General features: G+C 42.8%; 1 pseudogene; it reads right to left on the bottom strand.

The window, feature by feature from the left end:
• Window positions 1-16,190, bottom strand: part of LOC143587556 (TMV resistance protein N-like) — a 29,152-nt pseudogene extending 12,962 nt beyond the window's left edge.
• Window positions 16,191-19,926: the final 3,736 nt, after the last annotated feature.

The raw sequence follows: 19,926 nt of genomic DNA, 5'->3' as shown, positions 1-19,926 counted from the left end.
TAAACCAACTCCCCTATGTAAAACTTAACAAAGGTTGAGTAAAACTAAACATCAAAGGCCCGGTTTCATGTAAAACCATTTCATGTTATGCTTACTTTATTTAACCGCATTTTGTAAAATATAACTTAAACTCTCAAAAACCCACGCCTTGTTTTATGAACTTTTATACCATTTATATCTCATCTTCAAGACTCATTATTAACTCAAGGTCTTTCAATCTAGGGCACGCACGTTAAATCGTCGGCTCGCTTTCTTGAAGATTAATATTATTATTCTAAGTTTTCTTCATCGATATCACTATTTTCAAAGTGAGTAATTTGATCCCCGTTTTCGGTTTTATACTTTGGGTGTAGCTTTCATACTTACTTAAACAAAAATGATAGATTCGAATTCTCAAACCGCAAACTCTAGTTTATGTGTTACTTAAAATAATTGCTCGATTGTGTGTTATATGTCTCATATGATTAATTGTTAAATTTTATTGCTTTTGTTGGTTGACTTCATCCTCAATAGGTATGATCATACGCTCCTCCTTGTAATTTGGTATTTTTACCTATTAGAAAGGAGCCTCATTTATTTATGATTTATATACCGCAATTGTTGTTATTATTTACGGTTTCGCATAAGAGTTATGGATTTTGTCTCATATTATATGTGACATTTGTCATTTTTAAAAACCCGAAAACCCGACCTATTTTAAAATTTTGATACTTTTCGGATCTTCAATTATTAATAAAATCTCCGCATTTATTGTGTATTTGATTGTGTTATTTAATTGTTTATAATTATTGGTGTTCTTCAAGATGGGTCAACCGCCTTCTTCTCATCCTCTTTAAATTCCCGCCCTTTGACTCGTTTTTCCAAGTCTTGAATGAACCTAGACTATTTTTTTTGTTGATAATTAACTTCATCCTTCACCAAATTAGGTCAAAGCTCATTAATTTGGTGATTACTATTTCTTAAGACTAGCCTTATGACTAGCTTATGCAATTAATCACTTCAACTTTGTTATTAACGATTTAAAGCATATATAAAGCCTCTCAAACTTCTACAAATTATTTATCACAACACTTTACACTCTCAATTGTGTTCTTACTTTTCAATTTGTGCTAAAGTTGAAGCTTCAAGTTATTCTTTCTTCTTTGATAATCCATCCTTGGGTAATTATTGTGTTATTTATGTACAACATATCATGTGATAATCATCATGTTGTCACTCTAAATTAAAAACCGTGGTTGTGTTTTCACTATCGCTCGTCGGCACGTTAATGTTCGGTTAAAAATAAGTTTTATGTTAAAAACTAACAAGACTAAGATTTTCCAACATGTGACGTCATCTTATCATTTAAAGCATGTTAGACATGAACCCGAATCAAACCGAGTTCATGTCCAACCAAAAACATGAACCATTCGTTAAACTTGTTTTAGTAAATAATATTCGGCTCGGAAACGAACCGAAACCATTTAAAATTAACTAATAATTACTATAACCTACTATTTTCCTAAGGCTAAAATAAATCAACTTAAAACCAAAGAACTAACTTTTTTTCTTTCAACTAATAAAAATAAAATAAAATAAAAATATATTTTTAACAAACGTTTTCGTCTAAGAATTATAAACCGAGCATATCGGCCACCTTTTCCTTATTCTCTCAATCTCATTTTGATCCTAGTTATTTATTTATCTAAAGTCGCTCATTGAACCAAACTTTATCGGTTCACTCACTCAAAGCTATTTTCGCTTATTTGCTCGTCTCGCTTATTTAGCGGGTGAGTTTTTCATAGCCCTTTGTAACGCTTTTAATATTTTTGGGGTGTAGCATATCACAAGTTTTTATTTAGTTAGTTATGCGCTTGTTTATAAAACGATTCACATTTATCATACATGTTAATATTATTCTTGCATATTGTTTATGATTATACGTGAATTATGTGCAACGTGTTTACTGTTTTTATGGTGGAAGTTACGCAAACGCAAACGCATACACATAGTGGGAGGGTCCGACAGGACGTACCTGCGCCGTCTAAAGTAACCACTTCGGTTGTTTACGTAAGGTGGTTCTCATTTCCCCGACTTCTACGGCTTCGGCTTAATGAATGGGAGGATGATACTATTTGATTTCATTTACATTATGTTTGAATATTTATTGCATGACGATCGTTGAATCGCGCATTTTATATATATTTATATACGCAAAAACTTATGAAAACTCACCAGCATGTGTTGTTGACAAAACATATTATTTTATGCGTGTTGCAGGTTGATACGATGACGTGTCAGGACAAGAAAAGTAGTTATACCTTAGGATTATTTCAATGAATAATATTTGTTTCATTTACATGTAATTTTGTTTGTCTCATTATCAAACTATTTGTGTACTTGTGAAATTTTTGAATAAAATAAATATATTGTCACTATTAATAGTGTTACGAGCTTATGACTGATCTGTACGTTGCACCCGGGCGTATTCCGCTTAATGCCGGGGTGTTACATTATATATACACAAAAAATCATGGAATTGCTCACCAACATTCGTGTTGACAAAATATAGTTTATGCAACGTTACATGTTTGATTATTGGTTGATTGAAGATTTGAAGACGTTAGTTTATTTTACACCGTTAGGTTATTAATAAAATGAACTATTTATGTTCCTGTACTTTGTTTATTTGTAATGAACATGTTGTGTTGTATTTGATGTTAAATGAAATGAATGAGTTGCTTAAATATTGTTTATTTAATAGTGTCGGGTGCATTGAAACAATCACGTCGCGCCCCGACATGTTTCGCCGCTTTTGTTCGGGGTGTGACACCAGGCTTGTAAACGAACCAAACGAATACGAAAAAGGTCATGTTCGTGTTCGTTCATATAACTTTAAACGAACACGAACACGTAATCATACACATATTTTTTTGCTCATGTTTGTTTATGTTTGCTTGGTTAAAATCTAAACAAACAGTTCAAAAACATAAATGAACATGACTGTACAAAGATAAACGAACATATATGAACAAATGTAAATGAACACACTTAAATGAATGCAAAAGAACATATATAAAATATTTAAATAGATGACTTATATAGATAATATTTAATTATTTTCTATTAATACATAAACGAATATAAATATACATAAATACACAAACGCTCACGAACATAAATGAATGAATGAAATATGTGTTTATGTTCATTCATATAATTAAACGAACACAAATTTTTTGTTCATGTTTGTTCGTTTATTAAATAAACAAGCATATACGAACTTCCCACCGAAAGGTTCACGAGCATTTCATCAAGCGTTCGGTTCGTTTACAGACCTACGATTATCTCTTGATTCTTGATTTATAGATGGAATGATATAATCATATAAAGTTAAATTATCATGTGTGAGATGAGATGGTTACACTTACCGGCCCTTTGCATCCTTCCCTTTTAAATTAGAAACTTGTACGAGTGCATTCTTCCATATCTCCATCTTCTCAGCCAACTTACGTTTTTCGTGCACGTTTATCTCCGCCTCCATCTTCAGATTATGCTTTTCCATTGCTTTTCCAAAGCTACCTTGTTGCTTCCGGACATGAGTAGGCTCAACATGATAGAAAACAGGTGAAGAAACACTAAGTGACCCCGGGCAGATTATAGGTAATCTGGGGGCTAAGTAATGTTTCCCACGAAGGTTAGGTCCAGCAGAGTAAGTTGTACTTCAGGGAACCTGCAAAACAGACACCGTAAGCTCGTCACTGAGAAGGGGGGGGGGTTCCTCCTTGTGACCACCCTCCGGCGTGAGAATCAGTCTATATTGCTCTTTGAATATAAAAGTATGTGAATACTATTAGAGCAGTTATCAAGTAAGTTATACGAGATAGTAGATGATGAAATGATAATACCATTTGCTGTCTTTTATAGCCGAAGGTGGGGTTCCAAGGGGTTTAGCCGGCCCAACACGCTACCAACTGTAACCTATGCACGTGCCCTACCTGTGAGTGGTGGATAGGTAGCGGCTGACACAGAGCAGGCGTGCCGTGCACTCTTCGTCTTCTACCAACTGCAGGCTAGGCACGTGGTCTGGCAGGAGTTGGTGGGCAGGCGGCGGCTATTGGTCACAGTGCTGTGGCGTGCTGTCTGCCACGCTGCTGTCAGTGAGCTGTCGCATTCTTGGTCAGATCTTTTGTCTTTACCTCGTCAGGTATCACGCAAAAGATCCTCCATCATACGGACTGGCCCATTTTGGCGGGAGTTTTCCCCCTCCCGCCTTTGCTCATTCTTTCAGGTGACACTGAATTTGTAAGTGTTAAGCCTTATGCGTGTAGCTATGCTGTGCGGGTAGCCTTCCCTGATGGCTTGTATCCGCAACTGCGGGAACAAGCGGGTTACTTTACCATTGGGAGGCTTTTCCCTGCGTATGCAGCTTGCATACTGCGCATAGGCTTCTCTGAGCATGGTGGGTCCTGCGGGAGTAGATGGTCTTTGCGCAGGCATCCCTGTTCAAGGTGAGTCATGCGGGACCAACTGAGCCCTGCTGGGACCTACCTCTTCAAGTCCCCCCAGTCCAATGTTCTTCTCACGAATGTCTAATAAAGTGAGGTGAACTTTTGGACTTAAGCAAAGGGTTTTGAAAAGGGGTTTTTGTAAGGTTTTCCATGGGGGTTCTTCCCGCGGAAGTCCTTGTCACTTGCAGAAATTCCCGAGTTTCCTGCTTGGTCTTTGGGTATGATGCGGGTAGGTCTGTAACCTCCTCGCAAGTCAGGAGCATTGAGTCTTAGTTGTGCGGATTCTCCCTGTGGTTCTGGTAGTTTTTGAACATAGTGATCAATTATGTTTAAACCACCAATTCCATCTTGGAGCCTCAAACAACGTAGTACTCGATGTTCCCGCAATGCGGGGATATTACTTCCGTTTTCACAAGCATTGCCCAGAAGATCCTTCCTGGTTTCAATTCTCAGCGGGTGCTAGGTATGTGAAGGGTTTTGCCTTTACACTGTACCTGCGTCCGTCTTACGGTTACTTTACTTCCAAGGTATTCCTGGCGTCCATTCCCTGCGGGTGCTAGGTATGTGAAGGGTTTTGCCTTTATACTGTACCCGCACCCGTCTTATGGTTACTTGGTTGCCAAATATTTTGGCTTCAATTCCCTGCGGGTGTTAGGTATGTGAAGGGTTTTGCCTTTACACTGTACCCACACCCGGCTTATGGTTACTTGTTTGCCAAGGTAAGGGATATTTTCCCGCTTACTTTTTTGAACCTTGGTCTTCAAATTTTTTAAATTTTGAAATTTGAAGAGTTGGATGGATAACAACCCAATACCTCAAACGTCGTGCGACGGTTTCTTCTGACTGTGTCAGGACGTGCCAGAAGTTATGGCGACATGACATTATGTGGTCATTCCAGTTGCTTTTTCAGGCGCGTGGGCACGGGATTTCGGGCGCGTAGCCGCGAAATCTCTGGCACACGTCCTTTTTGACAGCTGTTGCCAGTTTGCTTTTGCCACGCGTCATAGTTTCATTGCACCTTTGATTTCTCTCTCTTCCGTATTAAATTCATCGCATTAATTGCGATTGCTATATAAAGGGGGAGAAGGTTATTTGCAATTCACACTTTCCACTTTCATCTCTTCTTCTCCAGTAATTTCCGGCGAATTTCTCTTTTTCAGTAAAGCATTGCTCTGAAATCTCTTCTTTCTTCCACCATGTCTTCTCACGATGCTGATGATCAGAAGACTGCTGGCGAATGCCAGTGTTATCTTCCTGTCGAGCTGTACCAGTATATCGTCAGGAAGTTCATGCTCGAGTCTCTCGAGCCTGAGTTTCCTGAGCCCCACCATACTGTGTACGATGCCCCTAGTGGCAAAATCGGGGTTTATGCTGCATTCTTTGTCTACGGGAACCTTAGGTTTCCGTTGACAAAGTTTGTGTACCGTGTCCTAGAGAGGCACGGTGTGCACCTGACAGAGGTGCACCCCATGGCCATTGCCAAGGTCCGGCACTTTGAGTGGGTGTGCCGGATACTGGGCCTTGAGCCCCTTGTTGACCGCCTGATGACCTTCTATACTTGGAGGTGCATCCAAGGGTGGTACACTCTTACAACCCGTATCAAGGGTTTAAAGATTTGTACCACCGAGCGGAGTCTTCGCTCATGGAGAAGAGAGTTCTTCTTTATATCCGCTCGAGCCATCCCTATTGCCATGAAGTTCAAGAATGGCCAGCCGCTTCCGAACCTTCCCGCCATCAACTACGAGGAGGCGGAATGGTTCGCGAAGATATCCCGGGTCCAGTCCCCGGTTTTCCGTTTTCCGGAGTCGGCGATGGTGATGCTGGGGATGAGCCGGGTGTGGAAGGCGGCGAATGCGGATAAGGTTCCGATCGTCCTTGAATATGGTTCGAACTCTACCCCTTATGGTATGTCTTGTTTCTTTTTTGCTGACTACGATTTTTTCTAACTTTCTTGTTGATTTCAGAGGGTAACGATCTTCAGTCGCTCCTGAATCCGCGGGAGGAAGATGGTCCTGCGCGGATGGGTACTCGTGCTCTGGACGAGAACGAGTTGCCCATCTTAGAGCAGACTGCGGGTCGGTTCGTGGAGGTTTACCCGCCAGGCCAAGAGATCCTGAGCCACCGACGGCCAGGTAAGCCTATCTTCTACCCTGAACCTCTCAATGCTGTGCCTGCTGCTGGAGTTCATGACATTTCTTCTTCTGAGGAATCCGCAGAAGGTCCTCCACTGGTGCGGAAGAAAAAGGCTGCCGTCGGGAGAGGCAAGGAGAAAGTGGCCTCTACGGCCGACCCGGTAGTCCTATCTGACTCGGAGTCAGATAACGCAGAGGTGGCGGGGAAGCCCGGTGGTGAGGAGACCACCGCTCCGGAGGCTGCAGGTGTTACCTCCGGGGAGGCAGCGACGACGACGGTTACCGGTGTCAAGAGGCCGGCTCCATCGGGTTCGCCCCCGCTCGTCCGTGCGTTCAAGCTCAAGAAACCCCGTAAGTACCCCCATAATTCCTGTCTATATTTGTTTCAAATAAATTTTTCTAACACTTTTGCTTGTGCAGGTGTGGATGTTGACGCATTCCAGGGTGGAGTTGGAGTAAGTATTCCCCCGCCAATGACGGTAGGCTCGGTCAGCCTTCCCGAGGCGTCGACCCAGGCGTCTACGCTTGCTTCCGCTGGTTCCAGCCTTCCTGAGGCTGTTCCAGCTGAGAAGGTGTCTCCGCCGGCCGTGAGTGCAATTTTTACAGCATCTTTCACGGAGCCGGCGGTTACTGTTGCTGAGGAGACGGCGCCAACAATGGCTACCACGGCGGCTGCCACTATACCTGCGCCACCGGCACCGACGGCCGGACCATCAGGTACGCGCCGGGCTTCCCGCCGATCTACGCCACCTTCCCGTCTGCCTGACCTGTTGGATGGATTTCCTTTAGGTTCAGGTGATGGGTTTGGCGGCTATCGGCCTGTTATTGACCCTACAGGTACGTAGGGTTCTTTTTTCTTTGTATATTTTTGTCATCTTTTCCTAACTGCCTTTGTTTCTTTTGCAGTGTCGGATTCCAATGAAGTGTATGTTCCAAGATGGAACATACGCCGAGGAACAACCCTTCGCACCCCTGTGGAGTGCGTGGACTGGGCTCGCCACGCTGCTCCTCATGGTGCGTTGGGGGAAGCCATGGCTAGCTACCAAGAGGGTAGGCTAACCAATGAGCTTCGGGTTCTCCAGGCCCGAACGCAGCCCCGCGTCGAGCTGCTTTGTCGTGAAAACGACAAGTTAAAAGCAGCTCGCGCCAAAGATGTATCTGAAGCGCGGGCTCTTCGGGAGGAGAACCGGCAGTTGGCCGCTGCCGCAGCCGAGAAGGAGAAGGCATTCAAGGCCCTCGAGGTTGAAGTCCAGGCGCGACTCGAGGCCCGCTCCAAGGCTGCCCAAGCTGTGAATGAACAGCTTCGGCTGGCCAAGGAGACTGCGCGAAACTCAACTGAGAGGGCTGCCAAGGCTGAAGCTGTTGCTGAGCCACTTCGCGAAGAGAATGAGCAGCTTAAATGCAAATTAAAGGCTCTTCAGCATGCTCATGACGCCTTGGCAATGGAAGATGCCAAGAAGCTGCAGGAGATCCTTGACCAGAGGGGGATGCTTGACCGTACTGAAAGGAAACTCAAAAGCGTCGAAGAAGCTGCCGCCAAGGAAGTTCAACTTGCCAACCTTGATAAAAGCGGAGCCGAACGTGCTTACAAAGAAAGTCAAGCTACTCTCCAATGGCTGCTTCGAGAAGCGTTGCCTGAGGTATCTTTATCTTTTTCTTTACGCTTTCCGCTCGTAATTAGAAAATGTTCTAACTTGTAATATTCTTTTGTAGGTTGTGCGTCGGGTCCTTTCAGAGACCTCTTACGACGATGCAATGAGCGCAGCCCTCAACGCTTCTCATGAGGATGGGCAGAAGACTGGCTTCCTGCTTGGTCTAGGGTTTGCTGAGAGAGGCTTTCCGCCCTCCAACTTCCCTTTATTCAATGTTAATACTGAAGCTGCTTATGACCAAGCTGTGAATCAGTACGCTGCCTTCCCGCATCCAGTGGTGGAGAAGGTGAATGAAGCTGCTGCTGCTGATGATGGGCTAAGCATCCTTAAGGCTTTCCTTGGGCAGCCGCGCTCTGACGGTGCTGGTCCAAGCGGAGGTGGCCCTGAAGCCTGATCTTGAAGATCCCTTCCCCCTGCTAGGATAGACAGCCTTGTATAGATTTCTTTTAGGCGGGTAGTTACCCAGCCATTCTTGTAATTGATTGTGAAATATTAATCTCTTTGCGTATAAGATTGTTATTTCCTTGGGTTCTTTGCTTTATAAACTTATGACTTGCATACTTAGTTTAAATTAGCAATTTCCCAAGTGTTTAGAATAAGAACCTTTGAACGTGGTTGATGATGGGTTAAAGTTTCGCCTCCTCCTTCGTGATTGTGCGGGTAAAACCGTCACTTGCACTTGGTAGGATGGCTAATCTTTACCCTCTATCTGACCTGCGTGTAGGTTTTCCTTTTCGAAATTTCTAAGGCATTAAGTTAAACCTTTGAACGTGGTTGATAATGGACTAAAGTTTTCGCTTCCTCTTTCGTGATTGTGCGGGTGTAACCGTCACTTGCACTTAGTAGGATGGCTTTAACTTTAGACCTATATCTGACCTGCGTGTAGGTTTTTCTTATCCTTTTAAGTGTTCATAAGTTAACCTTTTAACGTGGTAGACGGTAAGTTAAGTTTGGCTTCCTTGTTCGTGATTGTGCGGGTAAGACCGTCACTTGCACTTACAAGGATGGCTAAACTTTACCTACATCTGACCTGCGTGTAGGTTTTTCTTAGAACTTTTTAACATTTTGGCGTTGTGTTTATGCGGGTATTGCCGCCTTCCACACGCAACTACTTCTTCCCGTAAGGGAAGTTCATAGGTTACAAGCTATTAATACATCATGAAAGGAGAATCATTTCCATTAGAAGTGGCTCTAGGCCTTTTCTTTACAAGTTGGAATTGATCTACATATAACATTTGCGTAATTGAGCTCCATTCCATGTTCTAGGGATGGGAGTGCCATCGAGCCTTTCGAGCCGGTACGCGCCCTTTCCCAGAACTTCTTTGATAATGTATGGCCCTTCCCAAATCGGGGCCAACTTTCCTGGGCGTTGTTGGTTCGAAGCCTCGTTGTTACGCAGTATGTAGTCTCCTTCCTTGAAGTTGCAGAGTTTTACCCGCGTGTTGTAGTATTTTTGCATTTGTCGTTTGTAGTTTTCTTCACGCACGGCGGCTAAGTCTCTGCGCTCTTCGGTTAGCATAAGGTCTAACCGTCTTTCCGCATCATTGTCTTCTGGTTGGATTAAGACCCTTGGTGAGGGTAAACCGATTTCGACTGGGATCATGGCTTCAGTGCCATAAGTGAGACTGAACGGGGTTTCTCCCGTACTGGTCTTCTTCAGCGTTCTGTTTGCCCAAAGGACGTGTGGAAGCTCGTCCACCCAACCGGATCTATGTTCCAAGAGTCTTCTCTTTATGCCTTCGACGATGCTCTTATTTGCTCTTTCCACCTCACCGTTACCTTGCGGGTGTGCCACTGAGGTAAAGGTGTGGGTGATTTGAAGTTCTTTCAGCCAATGCTGTAGCTTCTTGTCAGCAAAGTTGGTGCCATTGTCGCTTACCAAATTCTGTGGAAGTCCAAAACGACAAATAATAAATTCCCAAATAAATTTTTTGATATGCTTTGCGGTTGTTTGGGCTAAAGGTTTCGCTTCTATCCATTTGGTGAAGTAGTCAATGGCTACCACTAGGAACTGAACATTCCCAGCTGCTGTTGGAAATGGGCCTGTCACGTCAATGGCCCACTTCTGAAATGGCCACGAGGAAGTGACAGGAACAAGTTCATTTTTCGGGCGATGCGTGTTGGGTGCGTAAAGCTGGCAAGATCTGCATTTTCTGATGTATGCCAACGCGTCCATATGCATCCCCGGCCAGAAGTATCCCGCGTTGTTTAGCTTGGCTACCACAGCGCGGGGGCCTGCGTGTACTCCACAGATGCCTTCGTGAACCTCCCTTAGGAGGTAGTCAGCATCTTGGTTGTCCACGCATCTTAACAATGGGCCAAGAAAGTTACGTCTGTAAAGGGTGTCATTGACCAGCTGATAATTCAGTGCTTTACAGCGTAGTTTTCTTGCCTGTGACTTCGACTCTGGTAACGTTCCTGCTTCAAGGTATTTTATTATTGGGGTCATCCATGTTTCTGTACCGGTTTGGATGACACAAATTTCCTTGTGCGGGACTGATGGTGTTTCGAGGAGTTCCACGCGGATGTCCTTCCCCAAGTGGGTGAAGGCCAGTGATGCAAGCTTGCTTAACGCATCCGCAGATTTGTTTTCGCTGCGCTTGACGTGTATCACTTTACAATCATTAAAATCGCGCATGATGGCTTTGGCTTGGGCAAGGTACAGGGCCATTGTGTCGTTCACAGCCGTGTACGTCCCGTTTATTTGGTTTGCCACTAGCATGGAATCTACGTGGGCTTCCAAATTTTTTACACCCATCTTTCGCGCAATCCTCAATCCGGCCAGGAATGCTTCATATTCAGCTTCGTTATTCGTACTTGGAAAATCCAGCCGAATAGCATAAGTATATTCCTGGCCTGCTGGATTTGTTAATTTTAACCCTGCGCCTGAACCCTCGTTACTAGCTGCTCCATCAGTGTAGAGTCGCCAGACTTCATCGATTTCGTGTGCTGGGGAGGGTTGAACCTCCTCCTGGCACTCTTTCTCCCGTGAAGCGGGGACTTCTGCAATAAAATCAGCCAGGACCTGACCTTTAATGGCTGGTCTCGGCTTGTATTGAATCGCATATTCTCCCAATTCAATTGCCCATTTGGCTAGACGTCCCGATAACTCGGGTTTGCCTAGAACATTTGAGAGTTTGAAGTTGGTGAGAATAGTGATTGGGTGACCCTGGAAATATCGTCTCAACCTGCGTGAAGCGTGTATAAGTGCCAAGACCAGTTTTTCCAGGGTAGAGTACCGGGTTTCCGCGTCTGCCAGCACGCGGCTAACATAATAGATTGGCATCTGGATGCCTTTTCGTTCTACAAGCAGGACTGCCCCGGTTGCTCTATCTGTTGCGGAGAGGTATAAGATTAACTCCTCCCCCGCTTGTGGTGCCGTGAGTGTTGGGAGTTCGATCAGGCGTGATCGAATCTCCTGAAAAGCTGCTTCCGCTTCTGGTGTCCAGCGGAAGTGCGTTTTCTTTAAACAATTTCTTAGCGTTGACACAAAAGGGAACGACCTATCCGCATGGTTTGCCAAAAAGCGGTTAAGCGCGACTAGTCGTCCATTAAGTGTTTGAGCCTGTTTTATGGTGGTAGGTGATTCCATTTTGACAATGGCTTCGACCTTTTCAGGGTTCGCTCTGAAGCCATCTTTAGTAATAATGACTCCTAAGAACTTCCCTTCTTCCACCCCAAATGAACACTTGCTCGGGTTGAGCTTCATGTTTATCTTTCTGAGCGTGTTGAAAGTTTCCTCAATGTCTTTCAACATCACCTCTGGCTCGGGGCTTTTGATGACCAAATCATCCATATAGACTTCCAAGTTTCTCCCAATTTGGGCGTGAAACTCTTTGTCCATTAGTCGTTGGTACGTGGACCCCGCGTTCTTAAGTCCGAACGGCATCATTTTATAACAAAATGTGCCATCGGGCGTCCGAAAGGCGGTTTTGTCCTGGTCATCTACAGCCATGTGGATTTGATGGTACCCCTTATACGCATCCAAGAAGCATTTAAGGCGAAATGGTGCCACCGAATCCACCTTGAGATCAATTTCTGGCAACGGATAACAATCTTTGGGGCATGCTTTATTCAAATCTTTGAAATCTATGCACATGCGCCATTGTTTGTTATTCTTCGGTACCATTACGGGATTTGCAACCCATGTTTGATATTTGCTGACGCGCACGATGCCCGCATCAAGGAGTTCCTTGACTTGGGTTCTGCACGCGTTGGTTTGCTCGGGCCCCATTACTCTGCGCTTTTGTACGATCGGCGTAACGGCCGGATCGCATTTGAGCTTATGCTCTGCCTTTCCCCGGGGTACACCAGTCATGTCGGCTGGTGTCCACGCGAAGATGTCTGCGTTTCGCTGCAGTAAGCGCTTGAGTAAGGTGCGTGTTGGATCAACAATTGTCGGGCCAATGGTAACGGCCTGATCGGGATATTTCCCATTGAATGCCCACTGTTCAGGTTCAGTGATGGTTTGTTTGGCCATCTTCGGTTTGGGTTTAGAGGAGACAGATGCGATGCATACCTGGGGAATGCCCGTGATCATCGCTACGCCTTCAGTTGTTGGCCATCCCATCATGCCGTGGACTGAGGATACCACGGCGTTGAATCTTGCCATCCCGTCTCTCCCGAATAGGATGTCATACGTATGATGTGGTTTTTTCATCACAACAAAATCCACATCCTCCGTGCGTGAATAATTCCCATCGGTGAGAGTGACGGGGAAAGATAGGATGCCCAAGGGAGTGTTCATGCTGCCGTCAAACCCTTCCATTGAAGCGTAGACCGTCTCCAGGCGTTCCTTGTCTTCATCATCGAGCTTGTCGAAGAACTGCCTGTACATCACTGTCGACGATGCGCCATTGTCAACGAGGGTGCGGGAGGTGATGTAGTGCCCCAGCTGGCTTTTAATGATAATGGGGCCTTCTTTGTTTGGGCCTCCCGGCACTCGCGGGAAGCGCACTTCTGCTTCCTTCCATGCGCATGGTTCGGTCATCGGTCTCTTTCTTCCTCTGACCTTACCATGGACCATGTTGATGCTGATGTCGACGGGCTTTCGTCCGTTACCCCTGTACCTGTTGTCGTTCCTTCCTCCCTTCTTGATAGATGCCACGAGGTGTGCGAGCCTCCCATCCTTGACGAATGTCTCGACGATGTCCCTCAAGGATGTGCACTCCTCAGTGCTATGGCCCTTTGTCCCATGGAAGTCACAAGACTTGCTCTGATCCGCATTGGGTTTCTGTCGGATCGCTGGGGCTTTTGGCCATGGCAGTTTTTCCGTGGCAAATATCTCCGTGACGCTCTTGGTGAGTGGCGTCCAACGGTTTTTTCCGGTTCGAAGGGTGCGTGTTGTCCCTTCCGCCAACCAGAGGGCGAGAGCTTGAGGGGGTGTCAAAGTTTATCCTTGACTGCCAAATACCTTGCCGCCTCTTTTTGTTTAGCCGGGCGGTTCTCACATTGTTCTCCCTTGTCCTCTGTGTGTAGAGGTTTGTATTCTGGGGGAGATCTCTTCCTAGCTGTTTCTCCGTTTCGGCGAAGCGCTTGGCTGCCGTCATTATGGCATCCCATGTGGATGGCATGCCGTCTTTACCCGTCAGAGTGCGGATAAGTTCTGGGTACTCAGCGCCCTGAATGAAAGCGGCGCGAACGAGGTCTTCGCTGATGTTGCCCAGACTCAGCTTCTTGGAGTTGAAGCGGGTGATGAAGTCCAGTAAGGATTCATCCTCTTCTCTCACACAGTTGAGGATCGTCCACTGCTCCTCAGTGTGCTTCCTCTGTTGACTAAACTGTTGACTGAACTTGTTCTGGAAGTCTGCCCAGTCATAAATGTGGTGGACCGGTAAACGGTCGAACCATGCTCTGGCTGCTCCTACCAGAGTCATCTGGAACATGTAGCACCACGTGGGTTCCGTCCAGTTACTGACGGTTGCCCCCGCAATGAACCTGTTCAGATGGTCATCTGGGTCGGATAGACCATCGTATGTGCCAATGTTGGACATTTGTTTGGCACTCCTCGGGGCGATTGCTTCTGCAATGTCCCTTGCAAATTTTGACCTTCCTGCGTTTGTAGCAGTAGGTCTAAAGGCCTTGGAGAAGTCACGCGAGCTTTTTTCCGTGACTGGTTGGAATGCTTCCCCGAAATTCCTTTTTGGCTGGGGATCCGTTTCCTTACGCTTCCCTTTCGCCTTATGGCGAGGGTTCGCGTCGGTGTCGGAGTCTTCCCTCTCGTCGTCCGAGTGCTCGTACTCACTACTCATGTTGAGGTGCTGGCGAGTACTACCGAATTCCTCAGCTTGTTGGACTGAACGCAAGCGTTCGTCCAACTCAGCCTGAAATTCTCGTTGACGTGCCTCGGCCCATGCCTTCACTTGATCAAGTGTTTGGCGAGGGGCTCGAGTTCGTTTTTCCAGCTGGGTATCAGTGAATCCCAGTGGAATATTTACTCCACTTGCCCCTACATGAGTGACTGGGGTAGTGTTCGTAAAATGTACTTCACTTGCCCCAGCTTGGGTGGCTGGGGTAGTGTTTGTAAACATTGTGTTGCCGGTGTTTACCCCAGTGGCTGGGGTTGTGGTTACCGGAATTTCTCTAGTCATCTTGGAAGTTTTTGAAAAACTGGAGAAAGATGTAGTTCTAGCTTTATGCACGGATGGCGCCAATGAAGAAACACTAAGTGACCCCGGGCAGATTATAGGTAATCTGGGGGCTAAGTAATGTTTCCCACGAAGGTTAGGTCCAGCAGAGTAAGTTGTACTTCAGGGAACCTGCAAAACAGACACCGTAAGCTCGTCACTGAGAAGGGGGGGGGGGTTCCTCCTTGTGACCACCCTCCGGCGTGAGAATCAGTCTATATTGCTCTTTGAATATAAAAGTATGTGAATACTATTAGAGCAGTTATCAAGTAAGTTATACGAGATAGTAGATGATGAAATGATAATACCATTTGCTGTCTTTTATAGCCGAAGGTGGGTTTCCAAGGGGTTTAGCCGGCCCAACACGCTACCAACTGTAACCTATGCACGTGCCCTACCTGTGAGTGGTGGATAGGTAGCGGCTGACACAGAGCAGGCGTGCCGTGCACTCTTCGTCTTCTACCAACTGCAGGCTAGGCACGTGGTCTGGCAAGAGTTGGTGGGCAGGCGGCGGCTATTGGTCACAGTGCTGTGGCGTGCTGTCTGCCACGCTGCTGTCAGTGAGCTGTCGCATTCTTGGTCAGATCTTTTGTCTTTACCTCGTCAGGTATCACGCAAAAGATCCTCCATCATACGGACTGGCCCATTTTGGCGGGAGTTTTCCCCCTCCCGCCTTTGCTCATTCTTTCAGGTGACACTGAATTTGTAAGTGTTAAGCCTTATGCGTGTAGCTATGCTGTGCGGGTAGCCTTCCCTGATGGCTTGTATCCGCAACTGCGGGAACAAGCGGGTTACTTTACCATTGGGAGGCTTTTCCCTGCGTATGCAGCTTGCATACTGCGCATAGGCTTCTCTGAGCATGGTGGGTCCTGCGGGAGTAGATGGTCTTTGCGCAGGCATCCCTGTTCAAGGTGAGTCATGCGGGACCAACTGAGCCCTGCTGGGACCTACCTCTTCAACAGGTATAACGATTTGTTTGCACTTCCTGTGTTGTTCAAGGATCATCACAAGTTCATCAAGGCACCATGATGAAAAAGCGTAATTCTCAGACAACACAATGATAGAAGCCTTTGATGCTTTAATTGCATTCTCCAATTCGGGTTTCAAAAACTCTCCAGTTTGAATCCCTTTATCGTCCAAAAAGGTTGTGAAGTTGGCATTCACGAGGGTGGTGTGGAGGTGATTGGTGAAATTAAGACGCGTGTTAGCGCCTCTAAAACTTAAAAATATGTCATACATTGTTGACGGAGAAGATAAACTAGCCTCTACAACCTCATCAAGTATATACATTATGAATTACAAGAAGGTAAGAATGATTTTTGAGAGGCGTGGACAATCTATATAAATATAGAAGAGTAAAGGAAAAAATGGTTGGTATTTTCCAAAATAATTAATGTCAAATTCCAAGTCTTATGGATATGACTCTCTTTTAAGTGTTTTGAGAATCAAGAAAAAAGCCACGATGTTGACTAAATCCATGTCTAAAAGCAAAAAATATTCGATCAAAAACAAGAAAAGTCATATCTAAAAATAAAATGAGATTATGAAAAACAATATCTGAAAACAAGAAATACTTTGAAAAAGATTTATCTAAATTTTGAAAATAAGAAATAAATTTTGAAATCATGAGTGGTGGAAATGATTACAAGAGTACGATGGATGCCGGCGACGATGATGAGGGTAATTTTCATTACTTAACAAATGAGTATCATCGACAGACAACTTTGTAACAGTTTTCAGGTAATAGGTAATTTGGTTTTCATGAATTACAAGAAAAATGTGGCGTGGGACTATCCATGGCTACTTCTCCAAGATTACAAATGGGTTTTCTTATGTGGCTTACAAGTCTTTTCCAGAGGCTGATAAGTCATCTACGTTGGAGCATACGACACATACCAATAGAATATTGAGATATTATCGACAACTATTCCCTCGATAATATATCGAAGTAACTTCATCTAAACAATATCAAACTAGTTTTGTACCTGCCGTGTTGCGACGATGCATTATTGTGCCTTCGATTGGTATGGTTTTAACATAAGTTACGCAACTCAAAATTAAATTTACAATGCTACAAATAATTAAAAATAAGTTCTTTGATGAACGTATCTTGGACTCGGTTTTGACATTTGTCACGTGACAAACTTATCTTGGATTGGTTATAGCATGACTCGTGAAATAACTTGGAATTCAATATATTGTTTAGCCAAAGAAAAAGAAATCTTGGACACCATAACAATTATAAATTGAGCATTTTCCTTAATTTTACACAATGACAACATTCTTACATATATCTATAATATATATAAACGAAGACCCTAAAATCCTATGTGTCGCGATGTGGTCGCTCCCCCCTTTTATGAAAGACACCAGATTGCTTGATTTTTAAATGGAGGCCTCTCATTGATTTAACCCAAATTCATGGGTATGGGTCTTACCAAAACCAGATAGCTCTTAAACGGGTTATAACATCTCATTAAATTAAAAATTAATCTTACCAATTATTTGATATAAAAATCCTATAAAATAGGGATATACTAAAATTTAATATCCAATTTAAAAAGAAAAATATATTATTTATAATTAATAAACAGTTTTATAACAAAAAACATAAGCGGGTCATGGGTCACCAAATTCAGATAGCTTTTAAACGGGTTATAACATATCATTTATTTATGAAACCCTTTCATCATCAAACCCTAAGTATATTATTAACTTTCTTACAATAAAGAAATTTAAAATCCAAAACATAAATATTAAAAACGAAAAATGTAAAACAACCATTCTCTCTAGCCATCAGATTGCTTTATTTGTAAATGAAGGCTTCTCACGCATTTGACCCGAATTCACAGGTAAAGGTCTCACCAAACCCAGATAGCTCTTAAACGGGTTATAACATCTCATTATATTAAAAAATAATCTCATCAAATATTTGATATGAAAATTCTATAAAATAGGGATATGCTAAAAGTTAATATCATATTTTATTTAAAAAATATATTGTTTATAATTAAGAAAAGAAACAAATTTATAATAAAGAAAATAAACGGGTAATGGGTATCACCAAACCCAGATAGCTTTTAAACCAGATTATAGCATATCATTTATTTGTGAAACCATTTCATCATCAAACCTCAAGTATATTAATTATTAACTTTCTTACAATAAATAAAATTAAAATCCAAATATACATATATAAATATTAAAAACGAATAATGTAAAACAATCCCCTTATTACGGGGGATAAAATCTAGTATATATATATTCGTTAATTCAATCTAAGAAGGATTTTTTGTATTAAATTTTTATACTAAACTTTTTGTATTTTAACATTAAGAAAATAAATAAGTGAAAGTTTGGGTTTTAGGACTAAAATGCCCTTTAATTCTAAGGCAAATGGGTTTGTCTGCGGGTGTGGTGTTGTTGTCAGGTGGCGCCATGTTATTGCTCGATATGGATCATTGTATGAGCCTTGTCCCATGTGGGTGTTGTTTGATTCATAATTGAACCAACGGCATCCTATTCTTGCAGAAACCCCAAACTACTTGTAAAGAAGTCTAGATCCTTGAGCTTCTGACAATAATCATCGATGGATGTGCATAACTGAGCAAGAGGTTTGAAAATTCTTATTCTGGGGCATTGCTCGTGATCGTTTATTAAAGATTGCTTCAATTTTAACCATACCACACAAGTAGTCGTGTCGTTTTCAATAACTCAAACTAGTAAGGTATCAAACACGGTACTATAAATCCTTGTATCAGTGTATCACCAAAGAATCATGTTCCGACCATTCAAACATATTCTTCATATGCCAGTTTAGGTGCATCAATACCATCGATATGTCGTAAGAGTTTGTAGGCTTTTGCGTGAAGCTTGAAAAGCTTTGTCCACAATGAGGACGAAACCTTCATTCCATCTAATTAGCGAATCTTTATTTGGATGTCAGTTAATGAATGTGACGGATGGAGAGAAGTTGCCATGTCTCCTTGATTGCTACTTTGATCGACATCGTCCTTCTTGCTTGTCATCTTTGATAGAGACCAAGATGAAAAAAGCAACGATTATGATGAAGAACGCACTAGGATTTTTTTTAATTTAGGCTATGATACCATGCAAACATACAAACGTTAATGGGATTGAATTTTTGAATAATATTATTGAAATCATAAACCTCTATTTATAGAGAATAAATTACATTGAGATAAAAACTAAAGCACAAAAAATATTTACTAAGCCCATACTCATTGGTGAATTGGGATTGGGTTGTACCACTACTTAGAAAAAATAAAATGAAAAAGCTTGAAAAATGGGTGAAAATATCGCTGAAGCAAACCAGTTTGAACACAAGATTTCAACACATTCAATGCCACATGGTATTACATGATTGGTTCTCATTTTAATTCATTTTTCCTTTTCTTTTCATACTAATTAGTTTTAACATTAATAATGCTTTTCTCTAATAACTTTTAATAAGTTTTTTCAAAAAATCTAAAAACACAATCTTGTTTAGTTAGTTTTTTTAAACACACGATATAATTTTATTAAAAAAAGTTTGTAAAAAATATATTTTTATAATAAAATAGTGAAGTTTTGGTTGCTAATGAGTGTTGAAAGTTTGGTTTGGTTGGATTGGGTAGATGAAAAAGAGAGAAATCAATCTATAATATATATAAACAAAACCATTAAAACTCTCTGGTTGCTTCCTAAATTCTCTCGAGCCACCAAATTGTTTTATTTGTAAATGAATAATTCTCATGCATTTGACCCGAATTCACGGTATGGGTCTCACCAAACCCAGATAGCTCTTAAACAAGTTATAACATCTAATTAAATTAAAAATTAATCTTACCAAATATTTGATATGAAAATCCTATAAACTAGGGATATACTAAAAATTAATTAAGACAGAATTACAAATTTTGTCCTTTAAAAAAAGCCAAATTACGGTTCGTGTCCTTTTCTTACTTTCTTTGCAGACGGTGTACTTTAAATTTAGGCTATGATACCATGCAAACATACAAACGTT

This window comes from Bidens hawaiensis, unplaced genomic scaffold (assembly GCF_021521415.1).
Source record: "Bidens hawaiensis isolate Kalapana, Puna unplaced genomic scaffold, B.hawaiensis_p1.1 tig00035561_1, whole genome shotgun sequence".
In the NCBI taxonomy this organism is placed as follows: domain Eukaryota; kingdom Viridiplantae; phylum Streptophyta; class Magnoliopsida; order Asterales; family Asteraceae; genus Bidens; species Bidens hawaiensis.
Note: the sequence above shows the minus strand (reverse complement) of the source record. Positions and strands in the feature narration are given on the sequence as shown.